Source organism: Pagrus pagrus (genome assembly GCF_965226575.1).
Source record: "Pagrus pagrus genome assembly, chromosome: 8".
NCBI classification, from domain to species: Eukaryota; Metazoa; Chordata; class Actinopteri; order Spariformes; family Sparidae; genus Pagrus; species Pagrus pagrus.
Genome location: NC_140192.1, coordinates 17,326,540 through 17,352,199, shown reverse-complemented (window position 1 = coordinate 17,352,199; position 25,660 = coordinate 17,326,540). Strand labels below are relative to the sequence as shown.

Below are 25,660 nucleotides of genomic sequence, written 5' to 3'. Positions count from 1 at the left end.
GGTCGGGGATGTGTGATGTACATCATCGGTAATCAGATAAGTTGGGTACCATCCTCCTGCTTTCTCTCCAAAACAACATGTCCACTGAACTGAAAGCCAGAGTGCAACTGTCACATTAGCTGCCAGAGAGTACTCACTCCGCTACATGCCTGGTAAACAAACCCCGAAAGATGTTTTGCATGACAGACAGACTGACGGCTCTTTCAGGCGAGGCCAGAGCGTCGCCGAAAAGAGCCGCCATCCTCTCCTCTCTGTTGTCAGTTGAAACTCTTTAACCAATTAAAATGGCAGCGCAGGGCACATATTTGAATATGCATGACAGAATGTTGCATTTATGAAAAAAAGGGGTTGAAACTGCTAATTATATGGTCAACAGTCTATCACTGAGCTGTTTTACCTTCTATTTAATTTGCACATGAAATCTCCCCTCTCATGACGGAAACCTGCATTTTGATCTCACGTGGAATTGTGCGAGCTTTCAAGTGTGTCGCTTTAATGAGGCATTTCATATTTACTTAAAGGGAATCTGTCAAAGAATAGTGATAAAAACCTCCCCAATCCCAACTAACTGTTGTTTGTCACTTTTCATAATGAGCTTTGGCCTTGTTATAGTTCCTTTTCCTGCAGATCATAATGGAGTCGTCACAGTTTTTCACCTCCCTAAAGCTATGTACTCCTGTGGAGGCGGTACTAGGCGGTTAAAGTTATCACTTGATGAGTTTTGCTCTGAGCACTCTGGCAAAGTTGGACAATTATTTTTGAATCCCTGGGCTCTCAGAGGAGCGAACATGAGGGAAACGGCCAATTATGGAATGTGATTTATTAAAATCTGAAAAAGGCAGTGTTTGTGATGTTGTTGGAAATGTCATTAGTCCAAATAGGAAATGTTTATGAATGTGTGACTGAATGACTCATGTGGTTAAGGTCATATAAATAAATTGCTAGCACTGATTGCAACATCAATGTAAATGTGCAATTTATTCTACTGAAATCAGAAAGTAAAGTTAATCAAAATGTGTCTGACTGACTAGTAAACACCGACTCTAACAAACCAACAGTCAAGTCCAGCACAAACACAATGTATTTACACAATGTCGATTCCTCAGCCACAGGGCATCCCACGGCCCAGCTGGGACACTGAGAGCCTTCTTCCCAGTTTCTGAGGTACAGAGAAAAAATTCCAGTCAGACCCTGCGCCGATTGCCAAAAACACTGCTCATCCAAAGTCATTTGCAGCAAAGTCCATTATCATCATCACTTGTGGTGATGAATTCCCTATGATGGTGGCAGGCCCGCAGCAGCCTCCACTCATAATGACATTCTGCTCTTGTTGGCAGTCACTCCCTGTCAGATGGCTCATTCCCAACAGCCAGCGTGTCAGACAGAGCACACACACAATACTGGGCCGGGCCTCGCCGCCAGAAACAGGGGGACAACAGGAATGGCGCTTGAAAGGCAGACTTCATTTGTGGGAAGGCCGCAGTGTTCGGTCTAGTCAGCATGTTACTTTAAATGTAATTATCTGTGACATTCTGATATAAATATGCTTTGTTGTGCTGTTTTTTCATGTTTTTCTATGCTTTTTAAGCACTTACTGTTCCAAACATTCAGCGATGGCACGATATTCCTCGAATAAAAGACCTCTGGTACACAGGATGTGACACAAATTCTATGACACATTTTCTTCCAGTATAACTTAAAAAACGGCTACTTTGTATGAGCAGCAAAACCCAGCATGTCTAAACATAGAAATAAAAGGTCATCAGCTACAAGAACTCTAACTTCATAAACAGACACTGAAAAGAAAAAAGCAAAGTAGCATCTGTGCTTTTTGACCGACAGTCATTGCTGTAGTGATTCACGCTGTGCCCCAGTAGGAAAACATACCACGCACTACAAATGATGCTACATTTAAAAAAGAGAAAATGCAACATACTAACTTTATTTAGGTTGCATTACTACTTTGATACACAACTTCAAGAATATTGATCAAAGTCACATTGGGCTTTTCATTTCAGATTTAAATCCTTGATAGACATGTTATTTAAGTCTCCAAATTATGTGTGTAAAGATGACATGTAAAACCACACTATGACCATGAAGAAGGCTTATATTGGATGAGTCTGTAAAACCCCAGAATACCTTCAGTGAAAACACTTTTTAACATGCTACCATATCCACACGGTGGTCATTTTCCTCTGACATCATACTCAGGATGGGAAGCTCAAATGTCGTACTGATATGTTCCAGGTTGTATAAACGTAGGAAATCAAATCAAATTGTTGTCATTTAAACTCCTCTTGATTGATCAAAAACTGAAAATAACGCGGGGCATCAGGCCATATTTCAAGGTAAAACAACAAATTTGATAACCCGTTAGCCTCTGTTAGGCAACAGCTAACGTTAGCATTCAACCACCTCCCATCGAATATTTCTGTATGATAGTCTTACACAATACGATAGGAGAGGCGTAAATGAGTTCCTCAATATCAACGCATATCTTGGACACATTTATTTAAGCCTGGAGGTGAAATGCACTTGATGTAATTAAACAGTAACCAGGAAGTGGTTGATTGCTAACGTTACCTAATGGGTTATCAAATCAGTTGTTTTTACCTTGAAAAATTGCCAAATGTCACTGTGACCTCGACATCAGGAAGCATTGAAATGGTGACAATTTGTCAGAATCAATGTGTTTACATGACTTGCAACATGGAATACAGCAACATAACAGTATCACAGCATTTGAGCTTCCCATCCTGAGCGTGATGTAAGAGGAAAATGGCAGCCATGTGAATATGGTCTATGTTTTCTTATTACATTATCTGCACAAGGCATGTATGGTATGGTTAGGGAAATAATGTGGTTTTGGCAAATGAAATATGGTTAAGGTACAGTTAAGGTAATAGTTGAGAACTACAGTCTCTAGCACACACTATAATCTGCTCTTAGTCAAATCCACTCCAGTATAGTCAATTCACATTCAATTCCCAATCCTGAACGAACACTAAATATTGAGAAGTGATAAAAAGCATCAGACTAAATATTTAGAATTGTTACGGAGGATGACTGTCACAGATATAAGGTTAAACTCACAGGTGGATGCTTCATAGACCTGTATTTGACAATCCAATCGAAGCATAAAGACAGACATCGTAGATCTTAAGTTCTTTCAGTTAAGTGAAAGGGAGGGACAATGATGAGCTTCCCTGATTTCACTGCTGGACCAAATTAAGGTTGATGCCCCATGAAAAGAAAAGTAAGAGGAGCTGCAAGGCCAATAATATTTAAAGCACCATGCGACTAAGTCATCACATCAGAAATAAAACAGCTCTGTGGACACGCGGTGAGCCTGCTCGCTCCAGCAGTACGACTCAACAACTCAGGATAACAAATGGGGCAAAAGGCAGAGTTGTGGAACCAGCTGCCGACTGTTCACCTTTAAAAAGACCTCTAGATGCACATTCTTAAGGTGAAGTCAGTTTGGGTCCTTTAACTTCTGCTTGTTTGCAGTAATAAACAAAATTACAATACTTACAGTTTTTACAAAAGTGATATGTGATCTCCAAAATATATCAGCAAAGTTTAATCTATGTTCAATATAAACAGGAGCTTACATGCAAAAGTAGTTTCAAAATGTTTCATAGCTATTTTCTTTTACATATTTTGGCAATTGGGGGCAACAGAACTGCACATCAAGTAGAGAGACACAGAGCACTGACATGTTAATAGCTAATGAAAGTGCTATCCCTGACATCTTAGCAGACAGATGTCTATTACAGCTAAGGTTGGAAATGTATTTTTAGAAACATTTTTGTTTAATATGTTTAAAATTCTCTTCATCCGGAGCCCAATCAATAAATCAAATGCTCTGACAAAAAAAGGATATAACTCTAGTATCTGCGGTTGTTGTTGTCAACATCATTTCATTCAACTTGTGTGAAATGATTGGACGTCCTCTCTGCATATCTACCTACTTACATGCCAAATGCATACACTCATTGTGCATGACTACAGTCTTCCACATAGCTAGGCGAATATGCTGCTAAAGCAACTTGTGAGCTTATCAGACAAGAAGGGAAGATAAAGTGCAGCTAAAATTTCCCAATGCTAACCTAGCTTGACAGCGGTAAGTAATAACATTAGCCGTGTGTGTTGTTTACATTTATTATGATATTGTGTGGTGTTTTCTAACGTGAATGTCACTTGAGGTAGTTGGATAAGGTTAACGATGACAATGACGCACTGCACTCCTCTTGGAGAAGTGGCTTTGGAAAGGATGCCAGAAAAGAGGTGGGACTTTTATAAAGTTGGATACTTTCAAAATCTAGCTTACTCTTGGTTTCTCCAATGTTATCAATCCATATTTTAACTTATCTAGCTGTCGATGAGCAACATTAGCATTTATTTGGAGTTGCCCACCTGATGAAACAAAGTCTAACATTCATACTCCTTTATGCTCGGATTTGGTCTCCACCAACTCGCTAACTTTATCCATTTGCATTTGGTGTTGAGCAACAAAATAAACAGCTCAGAGTGCTGAGTCCAAGCACTACAATAAATGCTGGAAAACCAGAACAATGGCATAGAAATGAAATAAACATCTCAGCAGAGTGGGTCACAGTTGTGTGAGTTTGCCACCATCAGCACTTACTGTACATGTAGTCATGTGATTGATTGTTATCATGACAACTATTTTGTGTAGTTCTAAAGGTAAAATGTGAAATGCCTGCCTCTCTGATATAACTGGGCATAGTAACAGCACAGGGCATCCTAACCAGAGGAAAATGTCATTTTCCCTTCCTTCTTTAGGATGATAGTAAAGGATTGACTTGTAAGATCAAATAGGAAATCCTGGGAGGTGCGGAGCAAGATGGCTGAAGGTGACTCTAAGCCCGAGCTTATCTGGGGATTCGGTAAACAAGAGGCCTGGCAAGCACAGAGCTCGGTTGTTGACAACTGGTGATGGTGACCAGGTGGGATATGTTATCCTAACAGTCTGGAACTCTTGTGAATTATTTGCTGATAGATATAAACAGCTGTTATTCTTGGTAATGGAAAGCAATTAGAAACATCTGCATACTTGGCTGTGAGCGATGCCTCCGAATGGCGGCCGTGGCTCCCAGGTGCCACTGGGAAATAATTACATCATCAGGACGGGGGCCGGGGCTGGAGGACTGCTAGTGATCTGTGAAGAGCAAGGAGGAGAGCCCAAAGAGGGCCACAATCACACACACACACACACACACACACACACACACACACACACACACAAATTTGCATTAGTCAGACTTGTGAGACTAAACTTAATCCTAATCCTTACCATTCTTTATTTTATTCTACATAATATATATTCTTATGTGGGACTGGCTGGTTATTCTATCAAAGTTTTCTCCTAAATCTTACTTGTGTTCAGATTACACAATATCAGCAGGTTATGAATGATGGGAAGTGATGAGTGGTCTGGGTCCAGTGTGTTATCTGCCATGACTTTTAGCCAGGTTATGTAAAAAATGTTCGAGTCAATGATCATTTAATCCAATGTTTTTCACGTTTTTTGCACCATGTACCACCTCAAATAATATTAGGCTCTCCAAGTACCAACATTATGATCGACGTTAAACCACAGTAGCGTGGGCGTACTCTATTCCACTTCTGTTCCAGATAGTTCCAGTTTAGAGCCACGTTTGTAGTGTTTCTGAAACTTGTTTTTATCTCCGCTTACTATCTTGCCATCACAGTTTGGGTTTAGCTCATAAGTACTCATGGATCACGTATGCAAGCAAGACGTGCATGAACGTGACTGCGTAGGAAGCTGAAAACAAAAAAAGACAAACTTATTTTAAAATACATTTCAGTTTTAGGATTACAATTCGAAATTCTGCAGTATTTTGATAGCTTTATATGTTTTTATAAAAATATTTATGGGATTGTATTGTGTACCCCTTGAGGGAGCATGCGGACCACCAGTGGTAAACATACCATAGTTTGAGAATAGTTGTGAATAGTAGGTGTAACAATATATGTTCAAGGAGACAAGGGAGAGTTGGAGGTGTGGGGGTAGGAAGATACTGCGCAAGGTATAAGTGACATGTTCATGTCAGCGTTGTGTAAAACAGCTGGTCTGAGGTCAGCATTTTTTCTGCTAGGAAAAAAAGTTGAAGGATTTTTTAACTTCACCTTCATTTATCTAGTTTAATAATGGGTTTTTTTGTTTTTGTTTTCTTGTCAGAACACAAGAGCAGCACAGACTGAACCGGAAGGCAACCAGGGCTGCACAGTCAGACTTTGAAAATCCCAGGTGAAATCTGGAGCAGTAAGCATCTCAAAACATGCATTATGCATAATGCACTTCAATATGTTGCAAGTACCTTGATTTACCCCAAAGCTAATAGTTATAATCTGAGCTCTTAACCTAAATAATAATCCTTAAATGTAGCTACAAAACTTTCCTGAACTGGATCCCATTTCTACCAAAGCTCTACAGTAATTTATATTCATGTCTTCAAAGAGAAAGGCACATATAAACTCCAACAAAGATGATAGAGCATCCTTGTGTGTCACGTGCTTGTGAAGTGAAAATATCCTCAAAAGAGCATCTGATTCAAACATATTATTTAGTGAATAGATTAAGTTAGACAGCATTGGCACTGTCAACAGGACAGGTGCGACCTGACAAACCTGATCAGCATTTCTCAATAGCAGAGAGCATCTGCATTATCCACACTTTTTACTGTTTCAGTACATTCAAGCATGAAGATAGATACAACGACAAGGACACAGTAATAAGTTATACATTTTTGCTGTAAAGAAGTGAGGAGGGCTCAAAATAACCTCACTTTGTCAAACTGTCCTCTCACCAAATGTCTGAAACTCAAACTGCTTCTCACAGGCGAACAAGTACAAGAACACACTTCTAAACACATACACCCACAGATGAAGACAGCAGACATTTGTTATGGTGATAATTAATTCTGTTTTCCAAGCAATATAAAAGATCTGTGTCTCTCTCTCTGATATTTTCTGAAGTATGAATTCCCTCTGAATGTCATTAACTAAAACTCTTCCACCCAATACGCCAAGGACAGACACTGCTAAAAGTGTCCTTTGTGTAGTTTATTTCCGACTGCTTTTGGACAATAAAAAAGAGCAAAACTAAATGATATAAAGGAACAGAAGAAACCTTGTTTTTACAATTCGTTTTGTGTTTTTTACTTGTTTACTACAACCATCAGTTTTCTGAAGTGTTTTATGAGGTGTTCTGCCATTGAAAAGTAACTTATTTTGTTACAGCGTTACCTAGTGAGAAAAGTGACTCTTTAGAATACTTTGCAATTCTTTTTGCATGTTGGTGCTGACATAATTGTAATAAAATATTCCTGAAATACTGTTCCTTATGTAATGCGTCACAGTAAATACATATATTACTATATATAGTCTAATAAAGAACTATGAGGAAGCAGTAACATTACTTTTGTAATGCGTTACAGTAATACATTACTTTGTTGCTTTTGTAATGCATTACCCCCAACACTGCTTATTCAAAATATAACTCAATAACGGATTACTTGGAGTGCAACACTAACACAGTACATCACTTGTCATAACAAATAATCCATCTAAGTACTCTAATGAGTTACTTTGTAGCAACTTACTCCCAACACTGTCCTTTATATAATCATGAATTTCACAAAATGGTGAACCTCGCCCCAGCTTTGCTTGTGAACGACTGAGCCTTTCTAGGATGCCCCTTTCAGGTGTTCCACAACTTGCAGTCAGAAGAAGTTGATTATACTACAAGAGTGGTCGATTAAGTTTTTGTTGGATTTTTTTTCACTGAGGTGAGAATGGCTGACCATTGGAGCCACAGGCACATACTGTTTGCCAACTTAGTGAAATGCAACTTCCTTACAGTACTATAACCACAGCAAAGCTTTAATGACCTGTAAGCTCGTCACTCAGGTGGGACAGCAGAAGCGCCATGAATAAACCAAAGGTCAATAAATCAATAAATGTGGGAAACATTTTCAGTTATATCAGTTATATATATAAAAAATCACTCTTCAGTACAAACATGTACTTCTTCTTTTTCATTGCTGTGTCTCCTGCATTATGCTTTCACTGGGCCTTTTACTGGAAATGTCCTCCCTGATCTTTGATATGCAGTCAGTCACGCCACAGTGTGTCTTCCTCTAATTGTGTTGTGTATGGAGCCACTGACCTTCTGCCCCTGCCTCCTTCTCCCTCTAAACAATACTGCGGCTGTGAGAGCCCCGACTGTGAGATGCCTCTGAATTTACCCCTGCTAAAGCATGACTGTGACTCTCCACATACATCAATGTACGGGCCCCTACCGAGCGTGCTCATCAGCTGTAAATACCAACAGTCTGCACTGCCATGGTAAAATGAACAGTCTGGGGGATTTGACCATGTTGTGAGGTGGCAGGTTGGGCCTGATGGTGAAATAGAGTGTCCTGTCAGCAGAAGGTCACAGACCTGATCCGCTCTGTAGGCAAAGAGTCTTGACAAGGTGTCCTTGACAAAATGTAAAGGAAATAAGTGATACGTGACATGTGAGGTACAGTTACACCTGGCGTCGACATTATTTTGTCACACATCAAGAAAAAGCTTCACTGCTTTAAGCATGGACTACAGTTAGGTTTGATTTGGAGAAAATATGTGACACGTGTCAACTTTGCTAGACTTAAAGATGGTGATATCAGGTGCAGTACAACAAATATTTAGATGCACAGTTTTAATGTGTGTGATATTTGTTTCTGCTGCAAGTATCCTGACAATGAAGAGTTGGTATTTGTTTCATCGCAAAGTGAAAATAATTTAGAACTAATCTGAATTTATGTAATTTTCTAGTTTGTCACTTATCTTGAAATTTCAAATCAGCTCACTGCTGATGTTTCATCACTCTTCTCCATTAAAAATGAATATTTAAAACCTCATTAGTGAGCTGGTTTTGTGGGATCAACAGGAGTAGCTGAACACATAATATTCTGTATATCCAATATTTATTCAGTAAAATCCTATTTTCCTCCACTGAAAAGAGTGTTGGAACATATAAAATTGCACTTATGCACTTTTGGCAGCTGTACTGTTGTTTTTTATGTTGCAGTTATGTGTATTGTCTCAGTAGTCTAAGCAGATGTATAAAAAGCATGCTTGCCTCACTTAAGTGTACCTTGGTATGGTGTCGGTTCAGCGTCAGATATAGGCTCAACATCTTCACTTAATTCGTTACATTCTGAATCACATAATGTTATTGCAGACGTGTTGGTGCACTTCTACTCGCAATATAAAGTGTTTTTGGAAAAAATTGATTGACTTGTTTTCACTATCATAAATTACAGTGCACTGTCCGTAACCAGTGCATTGAGTTTAATATTCTCAAATCATAAAGTACTGTAAGACTGAAGTGAAAACTCCGAAAGCAAGCAATAATTGCTAAAGAATTCACCTACAAGCTTGGAAATGTTTCCACACAGAGTCATACTGTAGGTAGAAAATGTCCAGTCCGTTGGAAGAATATCAATTTGATCAAGATCTACGCAAAAACAACACAGCAGAAAAGACAGGAAAAAAAACCTTCCCTACTGCACAGTCTCTGCAGCAGACAGGAGATAGAAGCAGCTCCAACACAAAACATTATGTTTGTGCCTTTGTTTCATCGGTGCCTGTAATCCCTCGGGCAACAAACAGAAAATATCCGTCAGAACGGATGAACCTCGGGGCCGTGAGTCGCGGCTGTTGTGGCTGGATATGTTGATGCCGACTGGCGTACCTGTCACAGAAAGCTGCAAGCGCAGTTCAAAAACGAGGTGGCTGGTGTCACATGAGTCTGCTAAGGGAGTCGCTGACGAATATGAGCACAGCAGCACAGCACACAGTGAGTCTGTATCTGTCAGCACTTCCTTATTCTGACTTTTTTCCCTACTTTGTAGTGTGTTCGAGGTAGTTTTACACAAAGGCTAAATGTATCGGACTAAAAGTCTAGTGTGTAGTGCTAGTCTATAACATCCTTTTGCATTTAATATGTCGTCATATTTGTTTATAATCTTTGCCACAATGTGAGCAATGCCCGTTATTTGAGATATTATGTAGTATTAATGTTGAAGATTATTTTGTATCATCAGTCAGCCAATGCAATAGCAAGAATCAAAACAGACTAATTCCTTTCACTCAGGTCCAGTTGTACACCATGCTACGCAATGCACCTGGGTTATTTTCATCACAGGAACTGTGACCTATATTTACTGTAAATTAAATGTCATGGACCTACTCAGAGAATGAGCAATATTTTATTTAGATGAAACAGTCACAATTATTTATATCTAAATGTCTTTTCTCCCCCAACACAAGCAATTTTTAAGCATAACAAAATCAATATTTCTACATATTGTTTTATATACACACTATTACATATGGATACACTATCTCTTTCCATTTCTTCATGCACCAATTTTTAGCATACAAAATCTGAATTTGTTTCAGTCCAGCTTTACTAGGAATTAAACTCATATTTGAAGATTTACATCACCAAGTGCCACTGTCAAGTGTAACTGCAGGAAGTAGTTGCTCTTTCTGTAGTGAGGCAGAAAGGCAGGTTGTGAAAGTCACCAATGTAGACAGGTGTTTTGCATGTTTGACGTCCATGTAGCAGATATGAAGTCACCTTTAGCATTCTTTTAAACCTAACCTACTTCCCTCAGTCATAACAAAACATTTTTGCTGCCTATACCTTAACCATAGTTTGCCATAACCATGATCTTTCCTGACTTTAACTATGCTGTTGATGCCATGCACAGATGATGTAGGACAGATTTTGTAAGGTGGTGGTGAACATGTTGCTGATCACCGTTCATTCTCGTCTGCTGACAGGATTGCACCATTTGCCCATAGACATTAAGCCCTCACTGGTGTGTTTTTATTGCCCGTCTGTAACTTTTCAGGTCAACAGATGTAGTGGTTAACATACAGTGAATTCCACTGCTGCATTCAGCGATGGGACATATAAAATCCAGGTTAAACCAATCAAAATGGTACAGCACAATCTGTATCCTGGTGTTTGGACCGGTGTACCCTTTGTACAGGTTAAGCCGCCCACTCCTAATGCATAACCATCGTACATGGTGAATAATGTGATTCTGATATAACTCAGACTGGTACAGTCTGTTAATCTATTCATAGAGACTGTGGTGTCCTCGTTCAAGTCATGTACATGATCAGATTTGCTTTTGTAAATGCTTTTCATTTAAAGTGACCTGGTGGTCTGAGTTGATGAAAAACAATAATAATAATTGGTGTATGGAGGTACAGTACAGCACAGCGCAGTGGATGAAACCAAAGTACTTTCCTCCTCCCAGATGGTCTGTTCAGCCTTTTAATAATGAAATCTGCTTTTGTGTTATTTAAAAAATTACAATAACCTTTCCACTAATCCCCCCGACTTACGACCAAGTACACCTGGATTTCTGCGCTGCACGTACGTCGAAAATCCCCCCGGCTCTTGATAACATATTAGGATTATATCTCGGATATGGTTCTTTAATAAATAGTTTAGATAAGCATATCTCTTTAATTTTATCCACCCGCCCTTCCTGCATGCAGGATTACAGTGGAAGGACTGGTTCTGCTGAGCGCGTGTCCTGCAGTCTGCAGACAGAACATGCAAACATCTGTACAACAATTCATCAGAAAGAATTATGTATGGCAGACTGGAGGGCTCTAAGCTGTGTGTATTTCAACATCCCCGTGTCCTCAATGACTGAGGCCGATCATAAATAATGGAAGCAGAATTAATTGGTTTATGCTATGAGCATGTGTTATATATATTGATGGCATACCGTTGGTGTGCTGTTGCTCTGTGCTGGACTAGACATGTATACTGCGCCTTCCAATTTGATGAATGATCTCGATCTGGTGGCTGGATTTATAAGGTTTATGTTTAGCTGATATTAATCAATAAAAATGATGGGAGAAAACAAGCACATAAAATAATAGATATATAATCAGTGCAGATCAGAAAACAAGTGACTTCTGGCAAAGAAAAAAGTACAACAACAACAAAGCAAGATATCAAACATGCAGAATTTACCAAAACAATTTGGCCGGACGGAACTTGTTTGTCGTCAGGTTAAGCTAAGCCCTCAGCTAAGTGAAGGACAGCTTTAATGCTCGAGCATACTATAATTCAGACAAAAGTGTGCCTCCAACAGTTTGTGATTATCCCTTTCCTGTTTTATTATGGCAGTACCCCCCTGCACAAAGCCAGATCCGTAAATAAATGTTTTACCCAGTTTGGTGTGGATGAACTTGATTCTCTGACCTCAACCCCATCCAACACCTTTGGAATACACTGACACACCGACTGTGAGCCAGACTTCTTGTGGCTGAATGGGAGCAAATCCCTGCAGCCAGGCTCTAAAATCTTGTGGAGAGCTTTCACAGAAGAGTTGAGGCTGGTACAGCAACAGATTAATGCTTATAGTTCTTAACAGATTTCACATACAACTTGGTTCAGATCTGAGGTTGTGTATCGATATAGCCATATCTCTGAATTACTGGAAGCAGAATTATTTTCCGAAGAAAGATTTACTTGGCAGGATATATTTTGAGTACCATCATTGACTAAATGATTTTTGGCATCAGAGATAGACAGCTGCATTTATTTGTATGGAATTAGGGATGGGATATGGGTTTAACAGATAACTACCTGTAAACATAAAGCACCATAGTGTTTCATGGTCAAACAAAAAAAAGTGTGACAGACCTTTAAATTATTCATGCTGCACTTGACCATGAGGTCTGAATTTTCTAGGCCAAACACCCCGCTCTCTGTGGGTCGTGACCCCCCCTTCCCCCTGCTTTGTGTTTTTTACCTTGCGTGCTATGGTAAATACCTCAGCACCTGCATGTTGCACTGATTTCACCCAGCCCCGGCAGATGGTCCTTACCCTTCAGTGAGCACACACTCCGGCACCTGGGACGCTGGGGAAATCCTTCCGTGCTCTTGCCACTCTGTCAGAGAGCACATGCACATATTATAAACACAGATGCAACGGCATGTGTGCAGGCATGCGCGTCCGCAAGCACGCACAACGTAAATGCAACGACGAGTGGGCGTATTACTATAATAAATGTATGGAGCAGCTTTATGTCTGAAGTACAACACACATAAAAGGAAACACATGTTATCATCTCCTGTGATTGGGGGAACAGTTGATTCATAAACTGAAGAAAATGCAGAATCGCAGAAAGGTTTAGTTTGCACAAAAATATGCCAAAAGTGCCACTTTTATGACACTTAACGGTGTTTATTTTTTGTCTCATTACATTATGTAAACATATTATATTGTTCCACTGCTGTAAGATCTAAAATAACTTTGTTCTCGAACTATATTTAGACAGATGCTACAGTATATAAATCAAATTTAAAAGATTATTATAACTTGTATTAATGTCAACATTTGCACTTAAGTATCACACATAAAACACTTTGGGTTCTGACATTACAGAAGTTAAATACTACACACAAATATACCGTACACACAGACATTAGCCAGCAGCTCAGCTCCAGAGATGCAAGCTGTGTAAAAAAGGCTGTTGTTGTCCCCTCACAAAGAATCACACAGTAAACAAGCAGCTGCGCTCAGATTCGTTGTGATGAGGAGGAGCTGTTCCTTCCTTGAGCTTAATGTGAAAATATGCCCCACAACCCCATGAATGCGTGCCTGGACGAACGCGACCGCAGGCACAATGTATAGACAAATAAACGCCTTATGGCGACTGTTGTTGCGCTCCTCGCTGATTTAATTAAAGAAGCCTTCTGTGCTAGCAGTGCAGCACAAAGGAATGTTGATGATGGAACTAATGGCTGCTGTTTTACACACTGAGCGCCACACCAGCCACACGACGTCTGAGAAGTATCCCTGAGCAGAATTGCAGACCGGGATGAGCTACTTCATATGGACACAGACTTCACTTTTCATAGCTGTGCTGTCAAAGTGAGCAGCAGCAAATGCCTTTTGTTTTTAGCCTTAATTAAAATCTCCACCACGCTAATGCGATGTATCACTTCAGCCAAAGTCAGACTGTTGAGATGGATTTAACAAGCTGAATATAAATAGCTTTTGTCAAGTGGAAAGATAGCTTTGTCTGGGTTTGAGGCTATCATTATGTTGCGGATTCAAGGCGTTATTCTGCTGATGTTTGTCTCTGAGGAACAGAGCAAAGCGCTAGAAGGCGTCAGGGAAAGAGCATCACATTATTAATGAAGGATAAAGAAACCAACAAGCAGCAAACAAGAGCAAGAAAAGTCTAAAAGAGGAAGCATTTTGATAGTAAGACAAAAAGGTTTTAAGGTTTTAAGCCAATAACTGAATCCAGGTGTCAGTCCCAGTTTCTAAAGTTGATGTTGTGACAGCAGGACATCAAAGATTATCTCAGCTCTTTGGGAGAACTGTGAGAGTTTGCATATCTGTTTCTTGAGTATGTACAATTTGTATAAAATGTACGTTTTTCTGTTTTGAATCTGTCTCCCGAGTTTGAACAACCAGCATGTCACGTGCACATCTGCATGACAGTCACCCATAGCAATTTTTTTTTGTGTAGGCTTTGTGCAGATGTTTACATGTATCTTTGTAAAGGTATCATTCCAGCTTTAATCTGAACTAAATTATTATTTACACTCCAAAACAAGTGATCCTAAATTTGAAATTAAGTAGCAAGGTTGTTCAATATACCTAGTGCTACATAAAGATTATCCTAACATGTCTTCTAAACTAAACATCAACATGGGTCATTTGTTACTGCCTTCTAAATGTACTTTTAGGCAACTTAAATTACTCTTACCACGTTGGAAGATGCATGATTACACCTACTTGATTAGGGTTAAGGAAAGATCATGGTCATCAAAGTCAAATGCTTTGCTGATCTATTGCAGCAACCCAAACCTCTTTTGTACAACTTTTTGTGTATACTGTCTTCTGCATTTGCTGTGACTACAGTGTCGGCTGGGAATGTTTTCACATGGAGAGTGTGTGTATGTCATAGAGGGAAAATGTGTTCCTGAAGACGCTTTTTGTAGCGAACACTACCGCAGAAGTCATTTTGAGTATTTTGCCAGGTGTTCATATGTCTGTCTGTCTGTAGACAGGCACAACAAATTCAGTCAAGAACCTCTACAGGTGTGTAGTTGAGACTGAAATGCGGGAACTAGGGAGGTAGGAAGCACAAAAGGTGCCTTTGGATCCCAACTTCACACCCCGGCTCTGTTTTGAGTTGCAGATCCCTGTAACCCAGTTCCAATCATTCCCGTCCACTCTGTTACAGCTTGCATAGTGTTTTGTCTGTTTGTCTGCCAGTGGACAGATTTTGCAACTGCAAAGGTGTCACGAGCATGCAGGATGCAATCACAAAACCTCACAGGTGTGTAGCTGAGATCAAAGATGGATGTGGCCCAATTGCAGGGGCCCCACTCTATGGCCCTGGACAACATTTGTGGTCCTGGAGACACCTTTTGTGGTGGGATCTACCACAGAAGCAGTTTTTAGAATTCAAGATTGAGATAAATATGACGGCCGAGTTACATGAGACCCAGATGGGCGTGGCCTCAGGAAATGCTGTAGTCATGGCTTCTAAGTAGTCATGGGTCAGAACGAGAAAATGTTGATGGGGTCGCTGATGATATGATCCTATCACAAGATGGGTCTCTACTTTTTCAATTATTTGCAAGTGGTCAGCTGTCAGAGAAAAGGTATATAATTATTTAAAGACTAAAAGACTAGTTTAAAAGAGTAAAAGTGTGGTATGTTGGAGATTTCTTGAAGAGATGTTTGGATTGTACAGAAAGAACCAAATATTTTTACATGTAATGGGTAAATAGAGTGATTTCTCCACATGAAACATCGTTAGAGTAACCAAAGAATTCCCTCCAAATTGACACGGCCGTTGAACAATGCAGCCATTTTCCCTCTAATGTGGTAAATGCATTTACCCTTGGCCTGTCTGAGTTATTTACATACAGAGTACTGCAGAACTTCACTTCAGCACAGGTATCATTTTTGTTCAACCTTTGAGGATATTAATGAAACTTCCCACAATGTTTATTCAAGAACTTAAATGAATCAGAAGCAATAAATCACGCCCATGAGTCTGAAGCCCTCGGACACAGTCAAGGGAACTGGGTGATAAATCACAGGAAGAAAAGGTAATGTGGCCTTATACTTCAAAGTTTAATCGGCACGCAAAGAATCACTCTCGACGACAGAGTCAAAGATACTTTGAGGTCCAGACCTTCACTCCTGTCCCACATCAATCACACCTGGGCGTTTTTAATTTTCTTACCTTATATCTCTCTCCTGCTCAAGATATTAAGGGACAAGTCATTTTTTGACATTAGCTTGACACTTACCACAGCAGCTGTTTCATGCACACCACTACAGTGTTGCAAGAAGTACTATTAAAGTGTTTTGTGCCCTGTAGGTGATAGGTGATAGGATGAGGGCATGTATGTCCTGCTATAAATGCTAAATGGAGCTTCAAGGAAGTTCGCTGAAGGAGACTCACACATCCATTCGCTCTGGTTATATTCAGATTTCTCTCTCTACAACCACTCCCGTACTCTTACACTTCCTCCACTACAACTGCATCAACACTCAACACTGAAATCACACAATGCTGACAACGCTGTGCATAAGTGACAAAACACTAATGAACTGTAAAAAGTGGTTAAGTGAGAATTGACTAAAGTACTGAAAAAGCATCCCAGTGGTTTCTACACTTCTCTTCTCCGTGTCCCCCTTTAAATTCAATATTAAAACATGATCTTCTGTCACTTTTGACCCTCTGGAAGCTTGTCATTTAAAAAGTCTTAAATCTGTTCTGTGTAATATCTATCCAATGTGGTATTTAGATTGGATTATCTGCATCCAATCACGATGATTCATTTTTGTCTGGTTGGTACAGACAATACAGTGATGAAGGTTGATTTGTACATGGCGAGTGAACAGACAGATTTTTGGAAAATATTGTTACACCTGACGCCTTACTGTAGAGTCATAGGGTGTCCAGACAAGCAAGTTTGATTTCCATGACAGAGAAGGTACTGCATTGAAACACTAGTAAGCAATATGAAAATTGATACATAAGGCAAAAAAAGGTTGAAACTATGAAACAATAGAAAATACTCCAGAAATAAAAAAAATAAATAAAACAACATACATTAAAGTGCATTTCATCCCTGAATGAGTGAGGTCCCTTTTCTGAAAGTTATCAGTTTACAGTTAAATAAATTATCCATCCATTGATGGAGTATATAAACAAACAAAAAAAAGACACCAGACATGACTCCAGACACAGCTCAGACAAAAGCGAGACAAACGCTGAGAGCATTTTATACTGAAAAAGAGTTATGCATCATGACTCATTTTGATGGACTTCCAGAATCACATATTTATTGAAATTTGAAATAGGACGTGATCAGCTGTTTAAAGCCTTCACTGATCACTTTACTGACGTTTCTGGCTCCCAGTTGCATTAAAGATTTTTAACCACAGATGAACTGGATAACATTTATAATCACATACTTCTGGTCTGTCTGAGGCTCTGCGTGCTACATCTGTTTCATCTTTTAAACCACCTATTAAAAATTGGTTTTATAGACTTGCCTTTTATCTAATGACCTTTTGTTTGGCAGATTTGTTTTGCTTTAACTTCCATTTTTATGACCCTGCCCTGTTTATATATTTCCCATTGTTAATTTTATGTCCTTTTTATTCTTATTACAAATTGTTTACTGCAAACCAACTACAGATGGGAGCTGGGACATCGAGTGAAAAAAAACAAAAAAAAAACACGATAGCACGACAAGCATTGGATTAGTGGATAATATCTCAAAGTCCACGTTAATTTCACACTAACATTTTGTGTTGCCTTACACATGACTCAGTGACAGTTTAGGATGCTACTCAGTGAAAGTTTCTCACATCTCTGTAATCTGTGTACATTCCATGCTTTTTGCATATTTCTCTGCACCCTAAAGATTAACCAAAGACATCTGTGCCAAAGTTCTGATCCCCTTGATGATGATGACGATGGTGCAGTTTGGGGGCCAATGGATTAAAACCCTAAGCAATTGACCCATAACTAAAGTGATGTTTGAGCTCATAATCTTTTCATCTCGTGGTAAGTGAAACCCGCTTTGTTGGATTTTAACTGTCAGCAGACAATAGGGAGGATCATTTTAACATGGCTCCATGCTGAGCAGGTGGGAGGGGGGAGGAGGGATACAAGCAGAGAATGGGAGAAAAGGGGGGAGGCACTAGAACAGACCAGTTTTCACTAAATTGTATTCATGAGCCTTGGCCGGTTTTTAATGCACTCATGTATTACCAGTACTTCCTCCACCACAAACTGAGAACGTCGCATAAAATTTCAAATCTTCGCCAAAAAACGGAATCTCCGAGAAGCATCTTCAACATCCTCTCGGGCTTTTCCCATTGTGTCTGGCAACGCGATTGTTCCGATACAGCGATGCAGAAAGGAGGATGCACTTGGGATCCAGGCAATTTCATTACACCGAGTCAAGCTGCTTCAGTTCAGGATCCAGGCCTTTGTGCCGTTTGCCCAGCACTGAGAACTGGAAACATGGCACAAACAACATTATGTGTTATAGCAACTTCGCGCCGGGCCTTGTGATATGTCCATCTGCCGTGACTAGTGTTGCAGATCGCGTTGATGTCCCTGCCTCCCTGCCTGTGTTCCCTCGCCTCCTCTCACTGAAGCGCTCCAGGTTGCACGACCGCTCAGCCATAGTCGCCCTCGGTGCAAACTACTTTTGTTGTAAAAAAAGAGAAGATTTTCTCAGTGCTGTCATGCTTTTGTGTGGATGTAGAAGTTTTCACTGGCAAGGTTTGGCCTCCAGTGTGCTCTATGGCTGCATTCTAGCAGGATGATATCGGTAATTACAACTTATTCTGCAGTACACATTGTGTCCAATCTGCATCTGCGGGGTCACACTAATGTATGTGTGCAGGACAGTACATGTTAGTGCAGATGGGGCCATTACAGAAGTCCAACCTTTTGGTGCATGCTTGTTTTATTACTGACAGGTTTTTGTTCTCATTTAGCTGTTGGACAGAAAATTGGAATAATAGCTTTGTAATTCAGGTTATCATCTTTCACTTGGCTCTGTCAGTTAGCCTGATTAAAACGGATAAACTCATTTGTTGAAATGTTTTTCAGCTTCCTCAAAGTTATCTTCTCTTTTTGCCATTTCAGTAAATGATGAAGATATCAAACAAAACATGTGCTTCGAGACATGACCTGATTCCAACTTCCAAGAAAAATGATACATGGCATTAATGCAAAATACACAGAAGAAAATGTTGTACATCAGACATGTCTGTATGATCCAAAATCCAACCACCAGAATGCACTGACTGCCCAAAACCAAGCGAATGACAATCTGTCCCGCCTCTCAAGCTGTTGTCAAAAAACACAAGAGCAGATCTGCAGCTTGTCACCTTCCAACTACACTTTGATCTGGTTTCATGTTGTTCCCCAAGATTACAACACCAAAGACTACACAGAGCATATTGACGCACTTTAAAAGAGGTGGTTTACAGATGCCTGATCCTTAAATCCCAAAAAACGAGGTGACGTTAATTCATATCATGCATTTATTAGAGAGTATTTTTTTGGGATGGGGAGGGAGGGGGTCGATGTGAATGAGTTTTCGGGGTCGAGCTGCAGCGCTTTACAGGCTAAGCTCATACTGAGACATATTGAGACACATTTTCATCTTGTGGATTATTCCTTCTTGGGGAGGGATGGACAGACGTTTGTGGGCAGATGATATTTTCAAATATAAATAAACAAACACATGTCACTGAGTGTAATGGGGGTGAGGGGTGGGGGATGGGGAGTGGGAGGGAAGGAGTGAGTGTGGGAGGGGTGTTCCTGAAGAGCCTCCAGCTATCTGCAGAAAGCTGATTATGCTAAAGTAGGGGATACAACTAGACAAGTTTATGTCTGTATTAATCAGGGAAGAATAATGCGAAAATCTCAGGCGCAGCCTGTGTTCTATGATCACTGGCTACACAATCAGATAAGGGAGAGTTATCTACAGTATGGTGGCACATGGTGATGAGCAGTATGAGATGTTCTGGTTCAATGACACTGTTGGTGCTGTTTTATAGGTTTAGTGGAGTGCTTGGTCCATCTAGCCCCAGTCACTGTAAAACTAGATATGCACTGATACAACAGACAATCCTCTTTTTAAAAAAAAACATAAAAGAGGCAAATTAGTATAACAAGAAACCCTTAATGTTATCAGAACTCCTCCTATATCCTCTGGTAACTGAAATGAGAGCCTAGTCTGAAATAATTCCTTTAGGTGATGGAGACAAAGAGCTGCAATAATGTTGTAGCTCATGCAGAAGAAAGACTTAAGTAGTGGCCATATCTTTATAATTTCACCACTAATTAGTCCCTACAAGTCAGAGCGAGGAAACTGCCTATTTTTAGCAGATTTCTGCGTACATTAGTCCAACAATTAAACAGGAATTAAGCAGATTTTCAACCAGCTTTGTGTTGCTACAATGTTGGTAGTACATACAACTGAACAATGGTAAACTTCTCTCCACCCGCCCAAGCTTTTGCCAACAAAAATCTGCCAAATGATGCAAAACGCCTAATCTGACAGATTTTAGGGCTGTTGTATCAACTACAGATTGTACTTCCTATTGTGTATGCCCGCATTCACGGACTCAAAAAAGTATAGTCGGATTGCATATTTAAGAATGATTAGAAAGGTCTTGCTAGTTCAAAATTATTACATCACATGATTATAAGTTCTCACACATTTTTGTCCTCTGGAGCAAGAAGAGGCGACAGCAAAGATAGTGGAGTTGTTTTGGAAGAATGTGAATTGCCAAAGTCTCCTTTTTTTGAATCAGCCCTTGCAAAGTTGTGCATAAATCTCAGGCAGTCCTTATCTGATTCTAGTGAGGCTTGATTTCAATGCATAAAAGCTCAAATATTGTGTGAAATGCATCACTGCCAGCGGAAAAGACCATAATTATGTACGCACATGAATGGACTTTATTGGCATTGTCAGCCAGGACAGGTGCAACCCCATAAGCCATAACAAGCTAATCTACATTTCACAGGATCAAAGAGCGTCTCAGCCCTGACAGATGTGTCGGCTCGTTTCCCACTGCAAAAACTGAAACAAACATTATACCCATTATGTTATACATTATGTAAAATGTACACTAAACACTAACTGCAGTCCTCAACACAGTGTGCATCAAATTGTTGTAAAGCTCTCGTCTCTCAGCAAAGCTCTGAAGTCCTTGGATCACCACACCTTTAACACCAAATATGGTTGATTAAAAAAGCCTTGAGCATCACCAATTTTCTTTCTTTCTTCTTTCTTTAAAATAATCTATTATTACAATACCAAATATAAAAGACTGTGAAGCCTCTGTGGATGTGCTGGTTTAACTCTTTCTAATGCTGGATGTAATTAGCTTCAGTATATAACTTCAGTGTTTGCATCAATGATAAGACGCTGAAGGTAAGAAGACAGCAGAAGTAAGTCTAGTCGCTGATAGTGGTTACCAGTAATCATAGATTGTTGAAAAATAATATGTCAGAAAAATTATGGAAATGATTCCCAGCACCATCAGTGAAAGTGACTGAATGAGGTACTTTTTCTTCATGCTATAACAGCAGCAGGCACCCCCCACCCCCTTCTCCAGACTGTCAGGTAATAACCACTGTCTTCCGCTCCCCAACTTTGACTCCAACGTATCTCCAATGTCATCAATGGATGAAGCTCATTTGTGCTTTATGTTGGAGTAAGAGAGGAGAGAGACACATTTCATTGGCTGCTGTAATGACATAAACATCAATCTGTCTGAACTGCTGCTTAAATGACTGTGTAACCTTTACAGCACTGTTAAAGAAAGATGTATAATTTCTGCATAAAAAAGAGAAGCCGGGGTAATAAAAAAAAGAGGAGTCTAGCTGACGCACTTTCACTTTACTGGACTTGCAGTCTTTTTTATGTCCAGTCAAAAAGTCGTGCCCCGAGAGTCACTTTGGAGAAGACTCACTGATATTTCCTGCTTTTAACACGCACATTAAGATATTCACTGAATTTTAACAGATTTAAAAATTGCTGGGAACAACAACAGATTGAGAGCTATAAAAAGTAGAATAAAGCCTTTATTACCCACTGACATTCCCCACATAATGGAAATATTTTACAATGCCTCCCATTTATGGACCTCTATCCACTATAAATTATATTATGCAAGAAACATCATCATGACTGGTGGCATTAACTACCTTATATTAAATAGGTTTCCAGAGGGAAGGATTGACTTGCTATATGTAGCCTGGAACAAAATTCAATCTGCTGCCATGTTTAATGCCACATTTTTTTATTATCTTGCAAGCATATGTTAGAATGGCTACAGATGATGAAGCTAGATGCTGGGCAAAGTGATCATCAGTGCTGTTTTTTTCTTTTCTTTTTTTTCTTTTAAAAAAAAAGCTCTCTTATTAACAGGAGCTGGAAAATTGTTTGTGACCTTTGTCAAGGTTCTGCTGGAAACACAGAGGCTAGCAGCAGCAACTGTGCTAGCCCCGCGGCATGTGTGAATATGCAAAGCTCTCCTAGTTTTTTTTTTTGTCCTCTTTTTTTCATGCAAGGTTTCAACATGAAAACGTGAAATTGTTTGGAAACCTTTTGCCTCGCAGGGGCTTCACGGGGAGAAGCCACATAGAGCTGAGCTCTGCAAGAATGTTTGATGCCGCTTCCTTAGTTGAGCATATGCCACATTCTGTTTCAGGGAGGTTGTGTTTGTGTGGTGGCCTTTTTCACAGAGCTGCAACTCTGGCCATGGGGAGGAAGGGCTGGTCAGGGACAGCAGCTGTCTGGCCCTCTGTGAGCATTATGACATGCATGACCTGGCCAAAAACACAAGGTCAGCAAAAGCATACCAACAATGCTGCTCTCCTCACAGATTTTACCTCCTGTTAGTGTATGTGCATTACAGGTCTGTGTCTCATAAAGCCTCCATGTCAGTCATGTTGTTGCACTAAAAATGACACTCCAGGAGAGGTGGGGGTTCAAAGAGAAATGTAAAAGGAGTTAAACATACAGAAGCCAGGAGGGAATAGGCTTAATGGAGAGATCAAGAGAAAAGGCAGCAGCTCATGGAGGGAGGAAGGAGCGAGGAGGAGGGAGGAGGAGGGTGAAGGAAGGAGGCATGGGTGGGGGCAGGTGGTAGGCATGGGCAGGGGTATGCTGGTGCATCTGCCCGCGGCGATGGTATTGACGGACATATTTCCCACAGCTCCGTGTCACGGCAGGATCATCGCACATGATTACGGGGGGGATCAGCATGATCGGCTGTCGCTGATTTCGCTGACATCTGTCGGTGAGGTGAAAAAAGCTGTGACAAGGATTGCCCCAGACATGAAATCTTGAGCGGCTGTTGAGTCGGGTGGCCGAGGCTCCTTGTAATCTGAGCTACAGCGTCTCCATGCAATGTTTTACCTCCGGAACAAAATGAGAAATAACTTCTCCATCTGCTTCTCTCCACATTTGTCCCAGAAACGTGGAAAAGCCTCTTTATTCAGTGGCACTTTGACATGTACTTGAAAATACTTTATTTTATTGTTTTGCACAATATTGGCTTGAATTTGAAGTTTTAGATTTTACAGTCAATCAGTTCTTGACTCTGCAAAGTTAAGAATTATTGACACAAACACAATAAAATGTAATTTTGATCATGAAATGAACTTCAAATATGTCAGAAGAAACTGAAATGAGTTTGAGCATAAAATTAGTAATAGTGCTGCTACTAACAATTATTTTCTATTGTTGACTAATCTGTCAATTAATTTCTCAATTAAATCAATTCGTCTTTTGGTCTACAAAATGTCAGAAAATGATGAGCACAACCCAAAGACACACAATTTACGGTCATAGGAGTAAAGAAACAGAAAATATTTACATTTAAGAAGCTGGAATCAGACAATTCTCACTTTCATTTTCTTAAAAAAAAATTCAAACTGATTAATCCTTAATCAAAATGATTGGTGACTATCTCATGACAACTGAGCAATCCACCGATCAGTTGAAAGCTCCAGCGAAACCTATCAACTTTAGAGTTTTGTTGTTGTTGTTGTTTTGTTTAGTTTTTTCGGACAAAAAGCACTTGTTGTTCCCACTAAAATGAATTCTGTACTAACACTATTTCTGACAACACACACATGTTTTGTGTCAATGCCATCAAAGACAAGGAAACCGTTCATTCAGTTTACACAATCATGTGTTAATAAAGATTTTCTGGGTTATTTTTCTCGTTTTAGACAAAGCAAGAAGGTGTAGCTGAACAGCAGCAACATATCACCTTCTGTAAAAACACACTGGACCAGTGAGAGTGAAACACTACAGCAACTTACACATAATCCACTGATCAAGCGTCCTTTGCTCAAACCAATACAGTATCTGTCCATCTTCAAAAGATGGATTATTTATCCCAGGGTAAGTAATTGCATGGCTCATAACAATGAGCTTCGGATTAAGGAATTCATTATGGGTTTGAAGCAGAGCACAGCTTGTATACAATTAACTTTAAGTCCAGCCCAAGAGATAAAAATCATTTCCTCAATATGGAAGGCTGGACGATTTGATGTGACCCTCGACACAGCCGAGGCACAGAAAATTATCTCCCCGCTAAATCCTTTCTTCATTTCATCTCGGAGATTCAGGAGAAATTCTTAAACATATGGCTTAAATTGCTGGTAATGGCTGGGTAGTGAGTCATCTGGGGCAAAAGCCTGAGCCCGTTCTCATTGTTTGATGCAAGCTCTATCTATGATTAAATGTCAGACTTTCACAGTCACATATGCTGATAGAAAATCCCTTTTTTTCCTCAGAGGTTCCATAAGGGCTGTTTCAAGAAAAAAGATCTTAACTACACCCTGACCATGATGAAGACATCATAAAAAAGGGAAGAGCTCAAGAAAACATTGGCCTTTTTACCTTAATGCAATTGAAACATCTTTGTGTACAGTGAAGGCTTTTGTTAGGACTTGATGCACCATGATTGCCCCAGTTCAGTTTCAGACAAGAAAAAACTCTGTAGAAAAATTAAATGGAATACTTTTCAAGGTCCTGAATCTAAATGTGTGTTATTTCGGTCTAGGAATCTGGCTTTCAAAGATTGATTACAAGCCTTATTTTCAGTTAGAGGACAAATAACGTGTAAAAGTAATAAAGCATTTGTAGAAAAATTGTTAATGTTATTAAGAATGTAAGATCTGTGGCACTGACTATGATCAGTAGTGTCTAATCCAGCTGTCTAGAAAGTGTGTCTGATTACAAATTAATCTCCCCATTTAACAGCTCGTTTGAACAAATAATAAATAAAGATTTAATCAGCATGTGTGGTTCAACAACAAACAAAGCTGAAATGCAATAATGACAATAATTTTCCTTAAGAAGAGAAATATATTTATAGGATTCAATAATCTTGGGAATTCATATATTTTTTAAAACAAGGTCACAGTAATTAAAAGTCGTTAGAGATGCAGATTTTTCACTGTAGTATGTGTTCTGTGTATT

General features: G+C 39.7%; 1 long non-coding RNA gene across 1 annotated transcript in view; it reads right to left on the bottom strand.

Moving 5' to 3' along the window:
- LOC311261255 overlaps positions 1–25,660 on the bottom strand; it is a 66,891-nt gene that overhangs the window by 20,914 nt on the left and 20,317 nt on the right. The window contains exons 3-4 of the long non-coding RNA XR_014623120.1: positions 12,966–13,029; positions 5,084–5,188 (exon numbers count right to left, since the gene is read on the bottom strand). This is a non-coding gene — a long non-coding RNA (uncharacterized lncRNA). The remainder of the gene's footprint in view (positions 1–5,083; positions 5,189–12,965; positions 13,030–25,660) is intronic.